General features: G+C 37.4%; 1 non-coding gene across 1 annotated transcript; it reads left to right on the forward strand.

Moving 5' to 3' along the window:
- The first annotated feature begins 16014 nt into the window (after positions 1-16014).
- LOC124995194 (U6 spliceosomal RNA) lies at positions 16015-16120 on the forward strand. The gene has a single exon (XR_007110664.1). It is a non-coding gene; the product is annotated as a U6 spliceosomal RNA (small nuclear RNA).
- The last annotated feature ends 838 nt before the right edge of the window (positions 16121-16958 follow it).

Raw genomic sequence — 16958 nt, forward strand, 5'->3', positions numbered from 1 at the left:
CCCAAGTATTTTATTTTTTTCGATGCTATTGTGAATGGGGTAGTTTTCCTAATTTCTCTTTCTGAAGATTCATCACTTATGTATAAAAATGCCTTAGATTTATGTGCATTGATCTTATATCCCACTACTTTACTGAATTCACTTATGAGATCTAAAAGTTTTCTGGTGGAATTTCCTGGTTCCTCTAAGTATATAATCATATCATCAGCAAACAGGGATAGTTTGAGTTCTTCTTTTCCTATTCGTATCCCTTTAATTTCTTTGGTCTGTCTAATTGCTCTGGCTAGAGTTTCAAGGACAATATTGAAAAGAAGTGGTGAAAGAGGGCATCCCTGCCTTGTTCCAGTTTTAAGGGGGAATGCTTTCAGTTTTTCACCATTTAGAATGATATTAGCCATGGGCTTAGCATAGATGGCCTTTACAATGTTAAGGAATGTTCCCACTATCCCTATTTTTTCTAGTGTTTTGAGCATGAAGGGGTGCTGTATTTTATCAAATGCTTTTTCTGCATCTATTGAAATAATCATGTGATTCTTGACTTTAAGTCTATTGATATGGTGAATTACATTTATTGATTTCCTGATGTTGAACCAACCTTGCATCCCTGGGATGAAACCCACTTGATCATGGTGCACTATCTTTTTAATATGTTTTTGTATGCGATTTGCTAAAATTTTGTTGAGAATTTTTGCGTCAATGTTCATTAAGGATATTGGTCTGAAATTTTCTTTCCTCAATGTGTCTCTGTCTGGTTTAGGTATCAGGGTGATATTGGCTTCATAGAACAAGTTTGGGAGGGTTCCCTCCTCTTCTATTTTATGGAATACTTTGAGAAGTATTGGAATGAGCTCTTCTTTAAAGGTTTTGTAGAACTCGGCTGAAAACCCATCTGGTCCTGGACTTTTCTTTGTTGGTAGGCTTTTGATGACTTCATCTATTTCATTACTTGAAATTGGTCTATTTAAATTGTGTATGTCCTCCTCGTTCAGTTTAGGCAATTCATATGTCTCTAGAAACCTGTTGATGTCTTCGAAATTTTCTATTTTGTTGGAGTATAGATTTTCAAAATAGCTTCTAATTATGTTTTGTATTTCAGTCGTGTCTGTTGTGATATTTCCTTGTTCATTCTGAATTTTAGTAATTTGGATTTTCTCTCATCTTCTCTTTGTTAGTGTGGCTAAAGGTTTATCAATTTTGTTTATTTTTTCGAAGAACCAACTATTTATTTGTCAATTTTTTGTATTGTTTCTTTTGTTTCAATTTCGTTGATTTCAGCTCTGAGTTGAACTATTTCCTGTCTTCTACCACTTTTGGTCTTGGTCTGTTCTTCTTTTCTAGGGCTTTGAGCTGTAGTGTTAGGTTGTTTATTTGTTGAGTTTTACTTCTTTTATTAAATGCGCTCCATGAAATAAATCTTCCTCTAAGTACTGCTTTCATAGTGTCCCAGAGATTTTGATATGATGTTTCTTTGTTCTCATTTACCTCTAAGAATTTTTTAATTTCCTTCCTAATATCTTCTGTTATCCATTCATCATATAATAGCATATTGTTTAATCTCCAGGTGTTGGAGTAGTTTCTGTTTTTTACTCTTTCATTTATTTCTAAATTCAATCCATTATGATCTGATAGAATGCAAGGTAGTGTCTCTATCTTCTTGTATTTGCTAACATTAGCTTTGTGGCATAATATATGGTCTATTTTAGAGAAGGATCCATGTGCTACTGAGAAGAAAGTGTATTCACTCTTGGTTGGATGGTATATTCTATAAATGTCTGTTAAGTCTAAATTATTGATTGTGTTATTGAGATCTATGGTTTCTTTGTTCAATTTTTGTTTGGAAGATCTGTCCAGTGGTGAGAGAGGCGTGTTAAAATCACCTAGTATTATTGTGTTAAAGTCTATTTGGTTTCTAAAATTGAGAAGGATTTGTTTGACATACATGGATGAGCCACTGTTTGGGGCATAGATGTTTATGATTGTTATATCTTGCTGATTTATGCTTCCCTTAAGCAGTATGAAATGTCCTTCTTTATCCCTTCTGACTAACATTGGCTTGAAGTCCACATTATCTGAAATGAGGATGGATACTCCAGCCTTTTTGCTGAGTCCATGTGCATGGTATGTTTTTCCCCATCCTTTCACCTTTAGTCTATGGGTATCTCTTTCTATGAGGTGAGTCTCTTGCAGGCAACATATTGTTGGATCTTTCTTTTTAATCCAATCCTCCAGTCTATGTCTTTTGATTGATGAATTCAGGCCATTAACATTCAGGGTTATTATTGAGATATGATTTGTATTCCCGGTCATTTGGTTCATTTTTTAAATTTTATTTATTTATTTATTTTTTTGACACAACTTGGTTCCTCCTTTATTTGACAGTTCCTTTAGGATAATTCCTCCCTTTGCTGATTTGCTTTTTGTGTTTTATCTCTTCCTCATGGAATATTTTGCTGAGAATGTTCTGTAATGATGGCTTTCTTTTTGTAAATTCTTTTAGCTTTTGTTTATCATGGAATGATTTTATTTCATCATCAAATTTGAAGGTAAGTTTTGCTGGGTATAAGATTCTTGGTTGGTATCCATTTTCTTTCAGAGCTTGAAAAATGTCGTTCCAGGCCCTTCTAGCTTTTAGGGTCTGGATTGAAAAATCTGCTGATATCTGTATTGGTTTCCCCCTGAATGTAATTTGGTTCTTTTCTCTCACAGCCTTTTAAATTCTGTCTTTATTTTGTATGTTCGGTATTTTCATTATAATGTGCCTTGGTGTGGGTCTGTTGTAATTTTGTGTATTTGGAGTCCTACAAGCCTCTTGAACTTGATTTTCCATTTCATTCTTCAGATTTGGGAAATTTTCTGATATTATTTCATTGAATAGATTGTTCATTCCTTTGGTTTGTTTCTCTAAGCCTTCCTCAATCCCAATAATTCTCAAATTTGGCCTTTTCATGATATCCCATAGTTCTTGCAGATTCTGTTCATGATTTCTTACCATCTTCTCTGTTTGTTCAACTTTGTTTTCAAGGTTAAATATTTTGTCTTCAATATCTGAAGTTCTGTCTTCCAGGTGTTCTATCCTATTAGTTGTGCTTTCTATGGAGTTCTTAATTTGGTTTATTGTTTCCTTCATTTCAAGGATTTCTGTTTGGTTTTTTTTCACTATCTCTAACTCTTTATTGAAATGATCTTTTGCTTCCTGAATTTGCTCTTTTAACTGTCGATTGGTGCTATTTTTCAATGCCTGCATTTGCTCTTTCATCTCATCATTCAATGCCTGCATTTGCTCTTTCATCTCATCGTTTGCTTCTCTGATCATTTTAATTATGTACATTCTGAACTCCCTTTCTGTCATTTCTTCTGCCATGCTGTCGTTGGATTTTATTGATGTAACATCTAGATTTGTTTGGGGCATTTTCTTCCCTTGTTTTCTCATATTGTTCAGGAATCAGTGGGTCCTTAAGATATTGCAGATTTCCTCTATCGACTTATAATGTCCCTGAAGATTGCTAGTATATCCCCTCTTATCCTTCAGTAGCCTGCAGTCTTGGAGGAAGTTGATAATGCGGTGCTCCACAAGGAAGCTGCCTCTCTAGGGATGGTGACCCTCAGGTGGGGTATATTCCCTGATAGTGGGCAGAGGTGCCTCCACTTGTTGACCAATGGTCATCCAAAGGGGAACTAGGCTGCAGGCTGAGGCAAGGCCTGTTTGTGCCTGTGTCTCTGGTTTTACCGTCCTTGTGGGAAAACTGCACCCGGCAGGGAAGTCTCACCCAGTGGGGACGTCTCGCTGGTCAGTTCCCCTCCTAGAGGTTCCCCTCAATCTACAACTACCGCCTGGGCTGGACTGTCTTCCTCTGCAACGTTCTCAGGGGCCCGGACCTACCTCCTGGGCCTGGGAGCCTCACCCTTCGCAGACGAGTCTCCTTAGGTTGACCCTCCTTAGAGAATCTGCCCGCAGTCCTGGAAACTTCGCTCCGCCCCTAGGCGTGTCTCTGTGTGGCTCTTCCAGCAAGAAGCCACCTAGCTACTGGGACCCTGCTCTGCACCTAATCGCCTGGCTATGTGGCCCCTCCTCTGAGCCGCCACCTGGAGCCCCGTACAATAGCTCCGAGACCCAGAGACCCGCCACACACCTCCTCCTCCGGACAGCCGCCCGGTTTCCGACACAGTCACTAGGAGTCCAAACAACTCACTTCAGGTCTCCTCCTCCCGCCAACCGCCCGTAGCCCTAAGCAGTCACTCCAAGTCCAAGTGACCCACCCTGTTCCTCCTCCTCCTTGGGGTAGCCCCCTGGGTGTTCAGGAGTGGTCGCTTTGAGTCCAAACAGCTCACCACGCAGCTCCTCCTCTGGCAGCCGCCTGTGGCTCTGATGCAGTCACTCCTAGACCAAGCGACCCGCCACGCTCCTCCTCTTCCTCCGGGCAACCCCCCGGTGTTCAGGAGCGCTCGCTCTGAGTCCAAACAGCTTGCCACGCAGCTCCTCCTCTGGCAGCCGCCCGGAGCCCCAGTGGTTGCTCCGAGTCCAAGCGCTGTGCTGAGCCGCCTCCTCTATGATGATCCCAGTTGTCTGTGTTTACCGCTCCAGCGGGGGGAGGGGCGTCTCGCCGGGCAACTCCACTTCACAAAGTTCCCTGCGTTCCGGGGCTACTGCCCCATCCGGGACACCTCCCCAACGGGAGAGACTCACCCGGCGGCTTTGAGTTGGTCCCAAGCCTCTCACTATCTTCTCTTTTGAATCTTGCGTCCTGGAGCAGCGTGAAATGCAGCCGCCCTCTAGTCCGCCATCTTGAAAACCCCACATCTTTGTTTTTCTATTCCTCCATTTCCACCTTCCTTTGTGTTAAATAGTTATTTTCTAGAGTACCATTTTAATTTCCTTGTTTCTTTCAGTATATTTTTTAAAAAATTATTTTGTAGTGTTTTCCTTGGGGACTACAATTAGCATCTTAATTTGAAACAAACTTGGTTGGATTAATACTAACAGTTTCAGTAGTGTCCAGATTTCAGTATTATACTTTTTCTCCAATATAACTGTATTCCCTCCCCCTCCTCTGTGCTATTATTGTCATACAAATTACATCTTTTCAATAAACTACCAATACAATTTTATAATTATAATTTTGCAAAATTGTTTTTTAAATTACATATAAGAAGAAAATAGTTCTATAAAAGTGCATGTCTTTTATATTATAGCTATATAGTAAACGTTACCAGTGTTATTTTGTTGTATGGACTTAATTTGCCACATACTGTCTTTTCATTTCAGACTTAAAGGACTTTCTTCAGCATTTCTATAAAGCAGGGTTGCTAGCAACAAATTCTGTTTTTGCTTTTATCTTATTTCTACTTCATTTTTGAAGAATAGTTTCTTTCTTCTTTCAGGGCTTCAAATATACTGTCCTACAGTCTTCTGGTCTCCATGGGTTTTTGTTGTTGTTGTTGTTTGTTCTATGGATTTTTGTTTTCTTTTTTAGTTTTGTTTGGTTTTAGTCCTGGGAATTGAAACCAATGGCACTTTACCACTGAGCTACATCCCCAGTTCTTTTTTTTTTTTTTTTTTTCTTTTCTTTTTTTTTTTTAGACAGGGTTCTGTTAAGTTTTGCTGAGAGTCTCACTAAGTTGCCAAGTCTGGCCTCAAACTTCTGATCTTCCTTCCTCCGATTCCTATGTCACTGGGATTGCAGGTATGTGTCACTGTGCCAGCTTCTCCATGGTTTTAGATGAGAAGTCAGCTGTCAACCTTATTCAGGATGATTTATAAATAAGTTGCTTTTATCTTGTTGCTTTCAAGGTTCTTTTTTTTGTTTCAATGGTGTCTTGGTCCTTTTGGGTTGCTATAACAGAATACCATAGTCTGGGAGGTTTAAACAACAAAAAATTATTTCTGAAGACTGGAAAGTTCAAGGTCAGTCCAGCAGCAGAATCCATGTCTGTGGTACATGATTTTTGAGGTTTAGATGGTCATCTTCTGCCATATCCTCACATGTGGAAGGGGGAGGCAGCTCTCTGGAGCTTCTGTTATAAAGGCACTAAACCATTCATGGGGCTCAGCCCTCACAACCCAGTCACCTCCCAAGAGCCCCACTATCACATTGGAGATTAAGTTTCAACATGTGAATGTGGGGCTATGGCAGTCTATGGCAGAAAGTTTTACCACCATGTGTCCAGTTGTGGATCTCCCTGAGTTTGTTTTACTTGAAGTTTGTTGAGTTTTCGGATGTATAGATTAATGTATAGATTAACTTATAGAGTTTTCTGTCATTAATTCTTCAGCTATCCTCCCCCTATTCTTTCCTTTTGAGATCCCATTATACTTATTTTGGTATGTTTAAAGTCCAGAGGCTCTGCTCATTTTTATTATTTCTGCTTTTATTTTTATTCATGAAATTGGATAATCTTAATTGAACTGTATTCAAGTTTTCTGAGTCCTCCTCTGCCACTATAAACTTTCTGTTGGACCCAATAACTAAAATTTTTCATCTTAATTATTGTACTTTTCAACTAACTCTAGAGTTTCTCTTTGGTTCATCTTCAAAATTTCTCTTTATCAGTATTTTCTGTTTCACAAAACATTCTTGTCCTACTTTCATTCTTTATACAATACTTTCTTTTGCTTTTTTAAAAAAATTTTTAGTTGTAGGTGGATACAGTATCTTCATTTTATTTATTTATATGTGGTGCTGAAGGTCAAACCCAGTGCCTCACAGGTGCTAGGCAAGCACTCTACCATTGAGCCACAACCCCAGCCCACACTTCACTTTTTATATTTATAATAGCTGTTTTAAAATATTTGTCTGGCAAGCATAATACCTGGGTTCTTTGCTCCCTCCACCCTCCCTGAATGGCCATACATTCCTATTTATTTAATGTCTTATACCTTTATTTGCCAAAAAAATTTATTTTGGAGAATGTACTGTGGCAACCCTAGAAATCAGACTTCTCCTCTGTCCCCAAGTTTGATTATTGTTGCTGCTGATTGCAGTTGCTATTATTGCTATGTGATTATTTAGTAATATTTCTAAATTAATTCTAAAATATCTGTCTTCCTAGAGTATGTGACCATTGAGTCTCTTTTCAGTTATCCTAAGGGTCAGCTAATGATTGATCAGAGATTCTTTAAATGTCCAGAATCAATAAGGGAGTAGGTCACATTGCAGTGCCATAGACTACAGTTCCTACTAAGGCTCAGTAGTTTTGTTTTTGTTTTTAAATACTCTTCAACTTTTTATAAGCCCTAAGTTAATTTTCACAGTTCTGAAAAAATTTACATTGATCATTTTCATTGGTTTTACTGGTTTTATAATCTTTTAAAAATTTATTGGTTCTTTTTAGTTATACATGACAGGTGGAATCATTGTGATATAATTACACAAGTATGGAATATATCTTATTCTAACTAGGACCCCATTCTTACAGATGTACATGATGGAATTCACTGTGTTATTTTCATATATGTACAAGGGAAAATTATGTTAGATTCATTTTACTGTCTTTCCTTTTCTTACCTCCCTTCCCTCCATTCCCCATTGTCTAAGCTACTGAATTTCTATTCTTCCCCTCACTCCCCTCCCCTTATTGACCAGAAACCCTGCACATACTTGAAGAAAATGTAGGCCCAACAGTCCAACATATTGGCTCAGGAACTGACTTCCTTAAGAAGACTTCTAAAGCATAAGAAGAAAAATCAATACTCAATGGAATGGCATTCAAACTAAAAAGCTTCTTCACAGCAAAGGTTTCACTGATTTTATGGAGGGTCAGATTTGCAGAGGTCTTTAGTCATTCTGAAACTCACATCTAACTGAGATGCGACATTTGATCTTTGGCTTTTGGAGACTGGCTTATTCCACTTAGCATGATAGTCTCCAGATCTACCCATTTGCTAACAGATGTAATTAAAGTCATTCTTCTTTATGGCTGAGTAATACTACATTGTGTATATTTACCACATTTTCTTTATGCATTCATCTGTTGAAGGGCACCTAGGTTGGTTCCATAGCTTAGCTATTGTGAATTGAGCTGCTATAAACGTTGATGTGACTGTGTTACTGTATTATGCTGATTTTAAATCCTTCGGATATATACCAAGGTACCAAAAACATACACTGGAGAAAAGATAGCCTCTTTAACAAATGGTGCTGGGAAAACTGGAAATTCATATGTAGTGGAATGAAATTTAACCCTTGTCTCTCACCCTGCACAAAACTCAGCTCAAAGTGCATCAAAGACCTAGGTATTAGACCAGAAACCCTGCACATACTTGAAGAAAATGTAGGCCCAACAGTCCAACATATTGGCTCAGGAACTGACTTCCTTAAGAAGACTTCTAAAGCATAAGAAGAAAAATCAATACTCAATGGAATGGCATTCAAACTAAAAAGCTTCTTCACAGCAAAGGTTTCACTGATTTTATGGAGGGTCAGATTTGCAGAGGTCTTTAGTCATTCTGAAACTCACATCTAACTGAGATGCGACTTTTTAAAAAAGCATTTCATCATATATGTGTGGTTTAAAATCTTTAAAAAGATTATTTTAATTTATGTTTCTCTATTGATTCTTTCATTGTTTTTAATAAAATGCTGAGCTATTCAGAAAGTATTAGACAACTATTTAGAATGTATTAGACATGTTGTTTAAATAAGTTTTAAAGTAGTTATTTTCAGTGCATATATTAGACTTTTTACTAAAGGCTATTGTGGTCTTATTTCTATCAAGAAATATCCTATTTTCAAAAACTAGGATATTCTACTGTCATGTATAACTAAAAAGAACAAAATAAAGTCTATTAACATTGACCATATTTCTAATCATGTATAAATGATGAACTGTAATATGGTTTTACTTAATCCCCTCTTATGCTCTTTGTTTTACCAATGGTTTTTCCTCAGTAAATTGATTAGCCTGATTCAACCTAAGATGGATCTTCTCAGAAAAATTCCAGTGTTGTGAAACCCAAATACAAAATGAAATATTTACCTACAACAACAAAATGCATATTTAATTTTCTAAAACAGAATAGATTTTATTAAAGGAGCCAAAAAAAGAATGAAAGATTATGTGTTTACTTCATGCTGAGGAAAAATTTCTATAAAAGTTTCAAGGAACTAGAAATGTTAAATACTATAAAATGCTCAAAGTTTCCATTCTTACCCAAAGGCTATATTTATATATTCATGACAAAGTGAACTGTGGTCAATTTTCTTGTTAATTTGATCAGTGTCTATTGTTGGTTTAAATTAAATTTAAGATCTAAAATGAATATTTCTTTGATCTTTGTGTGTACATTGAGGGGAATCTCTTGACTCTTGGCACTTACTGCATCTTTTCATAGCTGGTATTTTTTTTTTCCTCATGAATTTTCTTCAAAATACATTTTTAATACTTCTTTGCTGTGGCTTTTCTTTTCTCTCTCTCTCTCTCTCTCTCTCTTCTGTCCTGAAAAAAAAAAAATGCTGTTTTGTCTTCTGCATACAATAGTTTCTTCCTAATTCAATAAAGATTGTTAAGAAGAAAAAAATGAATATTTCCCTGTCATTGGATTATCCAGATGAACTATTTTGCATTGATCAATGTAACTAGATAAAATCAAATTTGTTAATAGATGTCACCTGTTCAAAATGTCCTTAGTATTATGACCCTATTACAAATTATTTAAGTTTTTACCCAAAGGAAGCAAATAAATAAATAAATAAATAAATAAAATACAGCTTTGAAACCTCTATAATTGGTCAAGTCTTCCTCCTTCTCCTCCTCTTCCTTTTTGTTCTGTTTCATCTTGTTTTTTCCTTACATTATTGGGGCTTGAACTCAGGCCTCTTGATTTTTGGAGACAGACTTTAAGTTGCCCAGACTGCCTGAGCCTGTAATCCTCCTGCCTCCATTTCCCTAGTAGCAGAGATCACAGACTTTTCTACCAAGCCTGGCTTAGAATACTCTTTGTAATTATTAAAAATTCATTAAACTTACTGAGTGTCTACCATGTACCAGGACAAAAAGAAGACACATTTCCTAGTCTTCGGGGGACCTAAAGTTGCAAAATGTAGGCAGAAAATTATAATACAGTGTAGTGATACCACTATGTAAATGGTCCATGAAACAAACAAGAAGCCCTAACCCCAATTTGGGGAAAGGAAAGGTTTTGTTTAGAAAACACCATCAGTTGCCTGGCACAGTGGCATATGCCTATAATCCCAGCTTCTCTGAAGTGAAGGCAGGAGGATCTCAAGTTCAAGACCAACCTGGGCAATTTAGGGAGGCCCGAGGCTCTGTCTCAAAGTAAAAAGAGCTGTGGTGTTTCTCAGTTGTAGAGAGCCCCTGGGTTCAATCCCCAGCATAAGAAAGAGAGTAGAAGAAAAGAGAGGAGGACTGGGGAGAGGTGGGAAGGGGAAGGGAGGGAGGAGAAAGGAAGAAAAGACAGACCCACCAGATATAACCTATGGCCTTCAGTAGAAGTTTGATGTTTGCAGCCAGCTCATGGCAGCTCTCTGGTAGGGAGTGAGCTAGAGAAACACATTTCTGATCTCACTGTTTCCAGCCTCTAGAAGATGCAGTAGCTTATTTTGGCTGAACTGACCCTCAGCCAGAGAGCAAGGGAGCCCTTTGATGCATTCTATTGAGGGCAGACTCTTGGGCACAGAATACAGGGACAATAGAGAAAGCTTGTGTGGTGGCATATACATATTCTTACTGTGACTACCACATGAAAATAGTGCCTTGCATACTGTTTCAGAATATTTGAGCCTAATTTGTTTTCAACACAAGAAAGTCATTATTATAGGATATTTTTGGTTTCTCTGCACTCTCTTTCTTTTTTTTTTTTCCATGGGGGTCAAATCCAGAGCCAAATGCATGCTAGGCAAGTGTTCTACCACCACCAAATCCCTATACTGCCTTTGAAGGTTTTGTTTGTTTGTTTGTTTGTTTTGTTTTTTTAAACAGAGAGGAACTAAAAACTGAATGCTATATAGGCTAGAGTCTTTTAAAAATCCCAATCTAATGATACTTCATATATTAATAGAAATATTGGAAATACAACTTAGTTGTTTATTATTTATTGTCAGGGAATTATGAGCACTGGAGTCTGAGCTCCCTTGTCTCTGGAGGCATTCTGGCATTGGCAAAGGGTTGACAAAACTGTGACAAGTCTAAAAATTCTGTTGACTCAATGATTCCATTGGAAGCACTGGGTATGTTTAGGTGTCAAAATAAAATATCCTGGCATTTAGATTTCATTCACTGCATGAAAAAGGTGAAGGTATAATTTTTATGGAAGATCCCTGCCCTAATGCTCAGCACACATAATCTAATAAATATAAGATTCCTTTGTGGAATGTCAGACTCACCTTATACAAAATTATACATGTTGCACTAACATTTAAATATAGGAAAATATAAAGTTAGATTGATTTTTTAATTTTAATTTTAAAGTTAAGGATTATATAAATGGATAAAGAAAATGTGGCATATATACACAATGAAATATTATTCAGCTGTAAAAAAAAAATGAAATTCTGTCATTTGCAGCAAAATAGAAGGAACTGGAGGATGTTATGTTAAGTGAAATAAGTCAGGTGCAGAAAGACAAATACTGCATATTGTCTCTCATATGTGAAACCTAAAAAAGTTGATTTCAAAGTAGAACAAAGTAGAATAGTGATTATTAGAGATTAATAAGGGTAGTGATTGGGGGGTAGAGGGAGGTTGGATAATGCCTACCAAAATACAGTTAGATTGGAGGAATAAATTCTAGTGTTCTTTAGCACAACAGGGTGACTAGTTTGCAATCATCTATTAAATATTTGAGAAGAATCAGAAGAGGGGCTCAAAGTCTCCAAATATAAAGAAATGTAAATAGATATGCTAATTGTCCTCATTTGATCATTATACATTGTAGACATATATTGAAACATCACAGTATACTCCACAAATATGTACAATTATTATGTCTTCATAAGAAAAAAGGATCATGAAGAGTGGGAAGGCATATTTAATATTTTTATATAACTAAATAAAAAGTTTCCACTCCTTCGGAAAAGCAAATTCAACCAGACCAAATTAATCAAGCAATCACTCAAAACAACAAAAACCTTGAAACGATGTGTTCTGTTACTAGGTTTGAACATACTATTTTATTGTAAACTAGATTTGGGGAGCCATCTGCTGGTAAATCGACAAGTAGTCATTGATTTTTTTTTTTTTTTTTTTAATGGATGTATAGTTAGGGTTGCCAGAGAATTTATGGAATGCCCAGTTAGATTTGAATTTTAGGTATATAAAAAATAATGTTTTAACATTGAAGTATGTCAGCATAGAACAGTGTTTACTCCATATGCCAATATACCAAAATACCTTTTTTAAAATTTAGAATTATAATACTCTTACAAGTGAGTAAGGAAATGCTTTCTTGACATTCAGATAGCATGCATGATTATTAGGATTGCTAAATTTGCACTGCTGTATGCACACTGTTACAACATGAAGGCTTGACTTCTTCCATTCTATGTTATATCTAACTCCTTGTCTTTTTAAATTTTTCTTTTTCTAGTTCTCTCTCTCTCTCTCTCTCTCTCTCTCTCTCTCTCTCTCTCTCTCTCTCTCTCTTTCTCTTTCCTTTAAAGGGGATTGATCCATAGCCCTCTTTATTTTGTATTTTGAGCCTGGGGCTCATTAAGTGGCCCAGTCTGTCCTCAAATTCGCAACCCTCCTGCCTCCTCCTGAGTAACTAGAATGACAGTCATGCGCCACAGTGCCCAGCTTTGCTCTGTCTCTTCCTAATTGAGCTATCCTTCATCAGTGTATTTCTTTACTGCTGCTGCAGTCTCACATGTAAGCAATCTGAGTCAATTCCAGTTGATGAATGATAAACCAAGAGAATTCATTGTATTTTGTGTAACAACTTAATTGCAGATTCCATTTATGTTTTAAACAATAAAAGGGATATACATGCATATTTATTTTTGACCTTTAAAAACTTTTTTCCCTTGGTGCTGGGTATAAAACCCAGGCCTTGCCCCTGCTAACTCTGTACTCTACCACTGAGCTACAATCTCTAACCCAGACCTTTCGATCTCATTTTATTTTATTTTTTTGTACTGGGGATTTAACCCAGGGGTGATTGACCACTGAGCTACTTCTGCAGCCCTTTTTATTTAATTTAATTAATTAATTTATTTTTTGAAACAGGGTCTCACTACATTACTCAAGGTCTTACTAAGTTACTAAAGTTGGCTTTGAACTTGCCATCCTCCTGCCTCAGCCTCCCCAAGTCATTGGGATTATAAGCATGTGCCACCATGCCTGCAGACCTTACAAATTTTAATTTACGTTTCTATTAGTAATATATTCAAATGGCTTTATATTTTTTAAAAATATAAGGGAACGGCTGGGACTGTAGCGCTTGCCTAGCACGTGTGAGGCACTGGGTTCTATCCTTAGCACCACATAAAAATAATAAATAAAATAAAGATATTTTTAAAAAATACAAGGGGATATTCAGTGGAACGTCTCCCACCCCTATCCTGCAGGTACCCAAAAGTTCCTTGACACAGAGGAAAACTACAGTCTGTGAGCTTCTTTAGTCAGCTGAAGGGAGGACATAATTATAAAAGACAGGATGCAGTAGGGTTCCCTCTCAGTCGAAAAAAGTATGATAGATGACAAAAAGCATTTCTTTCCTCATAACTATGGTTTTCAATTTAATGGCTTAATTTTATTTTGTTTGTGGAGCAAATAAAATGTATTCTCTTAATTTTGGTTTTATCTGAATGATAGTTGCAAAATTCAATTGACTTAAAATACGTATTATAAAATATTACAAAGTGGAGATGTTGCTCCATGAAAGTGGCAGTTAAATTGGGTGAAAAAAACATGTTTTTGTCTGATTTTGGACATCTTTCTTTTTTTCTCTCTTGGTTCCTGTCTTCAGTCATTCATAAGGAGAAAGCATTCTCAGGGCCTGTGTTCAAACCCCAGCTTTGTCTATTTCTTTTTGTAATTCTGAGTTAAATTAACCTCTAGGTCATCTATAAATTCAGGCTTATGCTCTTGTAATGAAGATTAAATTAAGTAATATATTTGAAATACAAAGGCCTCCAGTCAAAGCAGACCAGGAGCAAACCACCAGTAGAACCAGTTGGGTGTATTACTTCTCTGCAGTGTGTACCTTGTGGGGACTGTGAGCACTTGGATAAGAGGGTATTAGGATGCATTTATTATTGGGAGGGTCCAAGGACACAGGGGTTCACTCTGGATTAAATGCTTTCAGAATGCAGGGACAATCTATGACAGTAAATCTCAATATTTATTATAGGGAAGGCAGACTCCCTGTAAGGGAGGCTAAAATTCTAAAGGTAACGAATCTGCAGTGACTCCTATTAGCTGTAAAAGGAGTGATTTGGTGTTTTATGATTGCACAGTGACCACGTTTTTGTCTGTGCTTAAACAAAACTAGGAAGTGGTCTTGTTTTTCTCACTTTCTCATGATCTCAGAGTGACCTTGACTGGTGTTAGAGGCGTTGGTGTTCTGTGAGATGATGTCTAACAGGAGCATAAACGGCCTAACTGGGAGCCCCAAGCTAGCTTCTGACACCACCCGTCCCACCCCCCAGGCCCAGCTAGTCTCTGGATAACAGGGACAACGTTTATCTTTCTTAGAAAGCATCTAGCTCCTAACAGATGTTCAGTAAGACTTGGTTACATCTGGATTGTATCTGAATTAGTTAATGATTCATTGTTCTCTCTTATCAGTGGACAGTGACCTCCTAGAGACAGAGGACTTGGTTTATTCAACTGTTTATCTCCCCCAACTGATAGAGGTACTTAATACTACTGAAGGGAGATATGCCTTCTAAGGTCTTGCTGTTTGTGACTCTACTTTTCTGTCCTGTGTCCTGCCTCCCTTCCTGTCCCTTCATCTACAGACGGACAAGGCTTATAAAGCAGTGGTATCATTCTGTGGCACAATCAGTGAATGACATTGCTTTATAAAAGGCAATCGAGAGAAATTTTACTTTTTTTTTTTTTTTTTTTTTTTTTTTGTGTGTGTGTGTGTGTGTGTGTACTGGGGATTTAACCCAGGAGCACTTTACCACACTGAGCTACATCCCCAGCCCTTTTTATTAATTTTTTTTTTTTTTAATTTTGACACAGGATTTCACTTGTTGCTTAGGACCACACTAAATTGCTAAGGCTGACTTCAAACTTTTGATCCTTCTGTCTCAGCCTCCCAAGTCTCTGGGATTACAGGTGTGCGCCACCACATCCCACAGAAATTTTACTCTTCATTCTCCTAAACATTTAAGAGGGTTCATGTACAAGTACAGAGTACCTCATTTCTAAATCTCCATGATTTAAAATTCTCCTGTAGCCAGAAACTCCTAGGAGCCTCTCATCGTCCTCACTATAACCTCATACACACCCTCCTGGCCCACCTCCTGACCCCCCTCCTGTTTTTTATGCTCTGCTTTGCACAATACCACACAGCACACTCAAGGACCTGCCATGTGGCATCCAAAAGAGTGAAGTTTGTTCACCTTGAATTATCTTCTCAGGCTCTGGTTGACTTCTTCCAGTTCTATATTTCTTTTCAGAGTTGGAGTAGGTGTGGATAGATTTGCATTATCTTGCAATGGTTGGCTACGTTTTTCAGACCGATGTTCCCATAGAAGAAAAATTCTGGAAAAATATAACAATGACGAGAAGTGTTAAAATGGTCAAAATCAAAATGAAGTCATTTGCATCGAGCCCTAACCAAACATCAATAAGTAAATAAATTGAGGAGGTTATTAAGGAGGAGATCGCCTACACATATGTCTGATAATAAGATCTATCACAAGAACTGCTAGAATCACAACCTTGCACAAAGGCCACTGCAACCTTACACAAATAGTCCTGCGCCAGGACATCTGCCTAGCAACCTTGGACTGACACTACCCTGTTATTGATCCATGTAACCAAAGATTACTGTTTCAAAATAACTTTTGTAATCCTCCTCATTTTGCCTTTAAAATTTTTCCTTTCGTGCTTGCTTCGGCAGCACATATACTAAATTGGAACGATACAGAGAAGATTAGCATGGTCCCTGTGCAAGGATAACACGCAAATTCGTGAAATGTTCCATATTTTTGGGTTGCAAATTAGTGCAGCCACCCTGGAAAGCAGTATGGAGATTCCTCAGACAGCTTGGAATGGAACCACCATTTGACCCAGCTATCCCACTCCTTGGCCTATACCCAAAGGACTTAAACTCAGCATACTACAGAGATACAGTCACAACAATGTTCATAGCTGCTCAATTCACAATAGCCAGATTGTGGAACCAACCTAGAGGTCCTTCAGTTGATGAATGGATAAAGAAACTGTGATATATATATATATATACACACAATGATATATAACTGTGATATATATATATATATATATATATATATATATATATACACACACAATGGAATATTACTCAGCCATAAAGAATGACAAAATTGGGGCTGGGGAGATAGCTCATTCGGTAGAGTGCTTGCCTTGCAAGCACAAGGCCCTGGGTTCAATCCCCAGCACCGCAAAAAAAAAAAAAAAAAAAAAAAAGATAAAATTATGGCATTTGCAGACAAATGGATGAAATTGGAGAATATCATGCTAAGTGAGATAAGCCAATCTCAAAAAACCAAAGGACGAATGATCTCACTGATAAGCGGATGATGACCCATAATGGGGGATGGGAGGGGTTAGTGTTAGGGTTAGGGTTAGTGTTAGGGAGGGGGGCAAGAATGGAGGAAGGAAGGACTGTATAGAGGGAAAAGGGGGTGGGGGGGAATAACAGAATGAATCACTCAACATTACCCTATGTAAATTTATGATTACACAATGGTATGCCTTTACTCCATGTACAAACAGAGAAACAATATGTATCCCATTTGTTTACAATAAAAAAAAAGAAAAAAAATTTTTCCTTTCCTCAACCTCCT

The sequence above is a fragment of the Sciurus carolinensis genome, chromosome 10 (genome assembly GCF_902686445.1).
Source record: "Sciurus carolinensis chromosome 10, mSciCar1.2, whole genome shotgun sequence".
Lineage (NCBI taxonomy): Eukaryota > Metazoa > Chordata > Mammalia > Rodentia > Sciuridae > Sciurus > Sciurus carolinensis.